At 32.6% G+C, this 8,412-nt stretch overlaps 1 long non-coding RNA gene across 1 annotated transcript; it reads right to left on the bottom strand.

Annotated features, from left to right (window-relative positions):
- Positions 1-333: 333 nt before the first annotated feature.
- LOC140969881 (uncharacterized) lies at positions 334-1,462 on the bottom strand. Its single transcript, XR_012174022.1, has 3 exons — positions 974-1,462; positions 787-892; positions 334-677 (listed from the first exon to the last, which is right to left on the bottom strand). It is a non-coding gene; the product is annotated as an uncharacterized lncRNA (long non-coding RNA).
- Positions 1,463-8,412: the final 6,950 nt, after the last annotated feature.

The following is an 8,412-nucleotide window of genomic DNA, read 5'->3' as shown; positions in this document are numbered from 1 at the left end:
GAACATTTGAGGGAGGAAAGATATCTCGATAAACTCGAGATAGGGCCAAATCCACTAAATTTGAAAAAAGTCCTAGCCGCCAACATCAGATTTAGTTAATTCAACATCTTCTCCATTTATATCACTTAACATTGATTGTATACTAGAAAAATTGATATCAACAAAATGAATTCTATCAATATCATCTTCATCGCCCATATTGTATGTATCTTTTGGTGTGTGACGAATAACATAATACCAGTCCTCTTCTTTTGGATCACGTACATAATAAACCATTTGAGCTTGTGAAGCTAGAAAAAAGGTTCATGTTCTTCTCGTTCTCCTGTTTGTATCAAGCGTGATAAGTTAACCATAATAAATCCCGAAGAATCAATTTTTGTTCTAGAAGTAGTGTTAACACAATCACATCGAAAAATAACAATTATTCCACGACTGTCGTAATCAAATGAGATTGCATCATTTAATCTACTATAGTAGGTTTACTCATGATTATCGTTATCATGAATGGATTGCACCATGATCCCACTATTCTGAACTTTTTTGTTTTGTTCAGATTCCATTGTGCGAAATGCAAAACCATTTATATTGAATACTTGATAACTAAAGGCTATAGAATTTGGACCTCGTGAAAGCGCTCTTAGATCCAAGTCAACAATTTCTTCATTCATTCGATCAAACTGTCAGATACATAATATACATAATGAGGTATAAATATCTAAAAACATAACCAACCCATTTTCTGATGAAATTGTAATAAACATATAATTTTTTAAGCATACTACTCACTCGTCTTGCAAACCATTCCGCAAATTGCATTCATACCATATTGTCCAACTGGGAATTAGTTGGAAGACCATATCTATATCGTCTCTTCAGTTTGTTTTTAAATTCTCTGTTCAATTTTGAAAATAATAGTTAGAAACTTCCAATACTAAGAAAACAATTAAAAAAACATTTAAAAAATTATACTTACTCACAATATGGCTGCAATTCTGAACAGTTGGAAATGATGTATTTAAGAGTTTGAGTAAGATTTTTGTTGTCCAAAGTAACTATTTGACGCCCTTTTGTAAGTCTTTCTACTTGTGGAAACATTGCTAATGATGGAAACTCAACATTTGGTGTCTCTTTGTGTCGTGTTCCATGATTTCACAAGTTGTTATCTTCAAATAACGAGATCAAAACACAACACATTCATCTGCCAAATGCCTATGCGATGTTGGCCTATGGTTGGGCTTTGTTTCTAACAAAATCTTTAAGTTTTCCAAGATATCTTTCTATCAGATACATCCACCGATAATGTACAGGCCCAGCTACTCTTGCCTCGTATTCCAAATTCACCACCAAATGCACCATTACTATGAAAAAAGATGGTGGAAAAACTCTTTCGAACTGGCATAAAGCCAATACAACCCCTTCTTCAGCCTTCTGCAACTCATCTTCTCACAATGAATTCACACACACTGTGTGAGAATCTAAAATTTCAGCAGTAGTTAGCATTTTTGCAGAAGCTAACAATGTTCCAGTAGCTATTATTTTTCCAGCAGACATGTATTTTTCCAGCAGACATGTATTTTTCCAGCAGACAGAATCCAACAGCAGAAGAATTCAGTAGCGAGATTCCAGCAGGTAGCTACTGATTCTGCTTATGACTTGTAACTGAAGCATTTAACATGGAATAAAGGCTGTTAATGACATATTATGGTCATTAATTGGAAGGCCAACAGTCAGAATTTGGCCTATAATTAGCACCCTCAATCTGAGATTGTGGTTACACAAATCTTGAGTGATCACTTGAATTTTCGAGCTAAGAGAGTGCCTTGTTCGAGCTGTAAAATCCAGTAGCAAGAGCAACCAGATTTCCAGACTTCAACCGAAATCTCTAGCAAATTACAGAAAGTGGGCTTATGTATAAATATCTTGAAATCAGTTTGATAATTCATGTTTTGAAGCAAAGCATATATATTTATGATCTCTGATTTTTGAAGCACTGAAACCTAGTGAACTAATGGTAGGAATATATATTTTGAACATTACTGATTACTGATTACTGGCCTCACCCATTAGAGAAGAGAATATATAGGGGACTGATATCAGTTTAGCCATAAAATTCAATAACTTGCTCAGTGCTTGCTTACTTGTTAAATTCCTGATTTCTGTTCTGAATACTGACTCCTAATTACTGATTCCTGAATACTGATTCTTGTTCTGAAAATAAGAGTTTTCTGTATATTATTGTATTATTGTTTCTGTTAAAAATGGTTTCGAAAACTGAGAGTTATTCTCGACCCCGTTTACTGAGTGACAACCATATCACTCATCCACCAAACCCATCTCAGATAAGAACGAGGAAGAAAAGTTAGAAGAAGAAAAAGAGCAGATTCAATTCTTGGGTTGGTGAAGAAGACCGTTGTTTATCAGTTCTGATTTATGTTTTATTTCCGCTGCATCTGTTAAGACATTGTGTATTTGGTTTTACATTTCCGCTGTAAAACATTAGTCATTTGACTTTGTATCAGACATTAAATATTCAGTATGATGAATAAAAGACTGGTTTCTGAATTTTGTACTTCTAGGCTTGTTGTTTTTGAATGTAAATTTGAGAGCAACGCCGATGTCGACTAACCCCGTCCCTGGGGCGTGACACACTGTCTTAAAATATTCACATAAAACAATCAATGGTGCAATCACCTTTCTTGATAACACCGATGAAGAACAATTGGAAGGAATTGTTCCACTATGACGTTACAATCATGACTTTTCAGAACAATAATCCTACAATGTCCAACATCCACACACTTTGAAATATTGGATGACATACCATCAGGGGCATGAATATCTTTCAACACAGAACAAAATATTTTCTTTTCATCTTAGCACATACACTAACATCCAAGTGGCAAATACTCTTTGCCGTCTGGTTGTATCCACGACCATAATGGTCTCATAATACGTAATATTTTCAAATCTCTACTAGCGGCAACATTATCTTTACTATTGGTCGAATAATCTAAAATTATCACAAGAATATTGTCCCAAACATTTTTCTCAATGTGCATAGGATCCAAATTATGCCTGATCAAGTTAAACTAAAACATCTACTACTCGTTTTTTTTTTTAAATGTGCTAGAAATTTTTTTCTTTCCTAAGATTTCGGCCAAACACATACACATATATGTAAATATTTTGCACCATCTAAAAATAAACCAACCAACCTAATATTTGCAAATCCAAAAATATAATTCAAAACTTGAAATCGTAAACGTTAACCAACCCTAAATTTATCATTTTTCAAAACAAAGAATAAACACCTTAATCTCTCAAAAATCTCTCAAAAACTTCATAAGTCTTAAAACCTTTCAAAGTAACTTAAATCATAAACATAGTTGCAGAAAACTAGCGACGGTCATCGGATTATGTGCACCTTCAGTCCATCTAGTTCAACCATCAAGTCCTCTATCAAAATCAGGCTCACCTACATCGATCACCCCTAGTGAGTCTAATGACTTAACAAACTTTAATCATGATAACAAGTAGTACATATACAATCACATGCAGCAATAAAAATACTTTTACTAAAAATAGATTTTCATGAATATGCATAAGCTTTAAACTTTTTTTCTTTCATCATATACGTTTTCATTTTTATTGAATTCAGATCGTTAATTGTGACTTCGTTTCAGCTGTAGGTCGATGGATCCATCTACGAATAATCATGGCACCAGGCGACGGAGACATCATCGACACTCTCACCCGTCAACTGAGCCTTGGCCTTACATATCATCATATCATCATATCCTTTCGATATATATATCATTTTTCTTTTAAACCAAGAATGCAACACGTCTTTTACATAAATATTTCATCATAAAATTCCAAAAACATTTAAAATAAACATTTTAATATTCATTATAGTATTCAGGGCACTGCCAGGACGTCTAACATTTTTTTCAGGTGTAAAATGATCGTTTTCCCTTGAAACCCTAACTTTCCCAAATTACCCTTAGGCCTTAAAACGATGACCCAAGTCCATCCAAACTTAACATAACACCTTAAAATACACCCCTAAATATTTCTTAGACGTAAAATTACGCTCCTCGACTAATTTTCTAATTCGTTTTAATAGCTTAATCGTACGTCTCAGTTTTAACCCGAATCGACTCAAAACTTAACCAAACCTTACCAAACTTGAACCATAGCTTATTAACACCTAACCATACCTTATACAACCCAAATCAAATCATTTATAAACCTTGAAAAAGCCTAGGTAGCTACTGAATTTTCTGAACTTATTTTTTCAAAACCCTAGCATCACAAGCTTACCCCCCCTTCGGCTCTATCCCTCAACCAGCAAGACCAGCCCCCCATGAACCCTTCCTAGGACCATGACTGAACCCTAGGGAACCTGTTGGACAAAACTTAACAAGCCTAGAAGCCGCAACCCTCAACCCGTCGCTCCACATGGCTTGTGCGATCATGCCTTACGTCCCAGCCCCTTGCCTTCGAACCAGCCCTCATGCAACCACCCTAGGACCATCATACCGTCCTCTTAGGTCTGATGGACATATCCCTACAGTAGCTAAATGTCGTGCCCCTCTAGGGAACCCTAGCCGAAACCCTAACCCTCTTTAAACCAAATTTTTGTTCCATCCTTCTACCCTCCGTGTGCAGCCCTTGTCTATGCATCTATGGACCATTAACATGTTGAAAAACGTCTCCTTCCCATAGCCCTACCATGGCAGCCCCTTTGTGTACTAAAGTCATGAGTTTAGAAGCATAAAAATCACGATTATAGCATGTATAGGGCATAAAATCAAAAATAATTGAAAGTGCACCATGCTCTTCATGCAATCGTGTTAAATACACATAATATGGAGTGAAAATGAGTGAAACAAGATTAAGGCATGCCTTTACATATTTTACGCATGAAAAACTATTTGAGATGCGAGGAACGTTGGCGGAGAGACGTGGGATGAAACCTTGCAGAATTCCCTTCAAATTCACGTGAGTTTGCTCTCACAAACTCTGTGTGTGTGTGTGGTTGTGTTGCTGATGGAGAGTCCTAGGGTTTGTGTATGTGTGCTTGTGTTTTGTATGTGTATAAGCTTAGGGTTTTAGGGCCTTGTTTTAATTAAATAACTTGGTACAAGTTTAGGCTCAATAACCTAGTATAATAGACTGATTAGGCCCATTAGATAGTAATTAAAATATTTGGTTAAGTAAGTTTTCGAAAATATTAGCCTAGTTCTCGAAAAGTCCTTATTTTCGTCAAAAATTGAATGTCAGTTTAAAATATGACTCGGCACGTAGAAACATCTCAAAAGTTGCCATTTTCGCAAATGCAATTTAAAATATACCATATATTAAATAATTAAATATAATTATTTATTAAAAAAATTTTCCCTTATATGGTCCCCGTTCTCCGGTCCTCGATCGCGTCTTGAATAACTTTTAAAACACATTTTTATGCATTCTAATATAAAACCACATTTTAACCATGTAAACATGCTTACCATATTCAATAAATGCAATTAAAATAATTTATTTAGGCATTTTCATTTTTCCTAGATTTGTATGTAGTTGGATTATGTTACCGCATTTTGGACCTAACATAAACTCCCAGTATAGTAGACTAAAAAATATGCTTTCTCCACATTTGTTCCATGGACCATGTATTTACTCGTGCAGCTGGTTTAGATACACTACTCTTACCATATACCACATTCTTGTATTGAGTCATTGAAAGGACATCAGATCTAGACAGCGGTTTTAAATCTTGCCATAACTTGCTATCGTTCTAATTTCTGAATCCGGAGGTAAGAAACGATGAGGCTCTCTAAGTGGGGTGTATTCAATTCAGAGTTTTGATAACTTTTAATGACTTTTTCAAATGATAGATTTTTATGGATTTGATAGATTTTTATTGACTTTCATGGATTCTCATAGATTTATAAACAGATTTATGTGAATTCATGTAGACTTTTTTGTAAGATTTTTATAAACTTTTGTGAAATTTTTTTTTGTATAGAATTTTATAAATTTTGTACTTAATTCTAACATATTATTTTTTTAATAATTTCTTTGAACCAATAATTAATTCACATATATAACATATTCAGTTTGAAATAGTTTTTCAATATTTATATTAATAAATAAATATACTTATTTAAAAGTTAAATCATTTAATCCTTACTTGTGTATATATGTGGGTTTGTATGCATGTTTGTAAATTTTTTTAAAATACATCAATTGATTAATCTGTAATCTTGTTTTTGAATTGATAATATAATGTGAAAATAATATTATTTAGCATTATGCAGATATAATTTTGTATAAAAATATCATATCTTATATATTAATTGAAAATGGTAAAAAGAATTTGAAAAATCATGGTTGTTGCGAGGCTATTCAATTATTAAGAATTAAGAGACATTTTTTTGATCATCTTTTATTGTTATTATTGAATATTACATTAATTTGTATAAATCATAAATTAAAAAGCACAAAATCGATTCTAGAATTCAAAATTTCTTATGATATTAAAAAAAATTATTAAATGAACAATCAGCCAAAAAATGAAAAATTTTAAAAGGAAATATGAAATATATATAGAGATACATTTCGAAAATTTGAGAGAATTATAGAGATAGATGAGAGGAGAAAAGATAAGAAGAGAGGTATGTGAAGTGACAGAGAGAAAAATAAATAGCTTGTGTATGAGTTAGAAGATTTAAAAATCCATCCAAATCTTTCGGTTGAATTAAATACAATTTTTGACAATTTATAGTTGTATCTTAAGTTTAATGTTTGTATGTTAATGAATTATATGAAGCTATTAAAAGTCTATTGAAAATTTGAATACATCTAGACTTTTATAGAGTTTTTAAAAGTCTGTCTTATCAGCACATGTTGGACATGCATTTTTGGCTATGTGTTCCTTCCAGACAAACTTCCCAAACCAGGAAAGTCACTAACTGTCCAAAGTAGCACAGCCCGCATTTGGAACATTTCTTTATTACATGCATCATAGGTCGAAATATCATTTCTCCACAAATCTTTTAGTTTAGCTAATAAGGGTTGTAAATATACATCAATATCATTTCCATGTGCATTTGGGCCAGAAATTAAGGTCAGAGCCGTACCTTTTATGAGGCNATGCTTTATTTCCATTTCAAATCTTCTTTATAAATACACATTTATATTTATATTTGTAGATTATTCTATTAAAAATCTTGACTGAAAATGAAATTTACTTGTGATATGGACACTATAATGTGCTTAGAGATCATGTTAATTAAATATATAACTAAAGCACACATCATATGATTTAAATTTTTTAATAAGTTATAATTGAATAATGAGTTTTAGATAAATTTTATGTGCGACTTTTGTAATTTTTACAATTATAGAGACTAAAAGTGTATTTTCTACGATAATTATCTTCGATCAACAATGTTGTAAGATAGACTAAATGGGCTAACTATGTTATCGACTGAGAAAAAAATTGTCTGAAAATTGGATTACACAGATTTGATAAATATTTTCGTCTCTAAAAAACTAGACGAGTGGTATTTATGTAGTTATTTTAAATATTTATTGAGTTGTTATTGATGTAATATATTGGTTTTGATATATTTATGTATTTATTATTATATTTGTTATTTGAAATTGAATTTTATATTTATTACTGCAACAAGAGGGCCCATTTTTCATTTTTCGTTTTTCGTTTCAGGCCTCATTCAACACAGATACGACTCTGATTAAGGTGGATAAAATATCTGAATGAGGCTTCATGTATTACCAAGATGACAAATTGCAAGACATCAGGATAATTGGCCAAGTACTATGAGAAGTACTTTTATTTTTAAATGGATTAAACCCATCAGTGGCAAGACCCAATTTTACATTTCTAGGCTCAGATGCAAATTTATGGTGTCGTTCATTAAATGTCTTCCATGCTAACGAATAAGTCGGATGCCTAAAATTTCCATCCACTACCAGTTTTTTTGAATGCCACTGCATACTTTCAGATGTCTTAGATGACATAAATAATCGTTGTAACCTTAGTTTTAATGGAAATTAAAATACCAAAAAACCTTGGTAGGAGTTTTCAGTAGAAAACGCTTTTTTCCACCTTTCAGTGGCTTCTTTGGTTGCTTCCACAAGTTCTTTCATCTTGAGAGGTTACACACTTTACAAGCTTGTTCTTTCTCATTTTCACCTCAATAAATCATGCAATCATTTAGACAAGAATGTATTTTTCCGTAAATAAGTCCTAATCTGGATATTAATTTTTTTGCCTCATAAAAAGAATTAGGTACATGCGCCTCAGACGGAAGACTCGACGAAGAAAGTCCACCAATGTTGTAAAAGACTTATCACTCCATTTCCCACTCACTTTCAACTGAAATA

This window comes from Primulina huaijiensis, unplaced genomic scaffold (genome assembly GCF_012295235.1).
Source record: "Primulina huaijiensis isolate GDHJ02 unplaced genomic scaffold, ASM1229523v2 scaffold42937, whole genome shotgun sequence".
In the NCBI taxonomy this organism is placed as follows: domain Eukaryota; kingdom Viridiplantae; phylum Streptophyta; class Magnoliopsida; order Lamiales; family Gesneriaceae; genus Primulina; species Primulina huaijiensis.
This window is presented reverse-complemented; position numbering and strand designations above follow the sequence as displayed.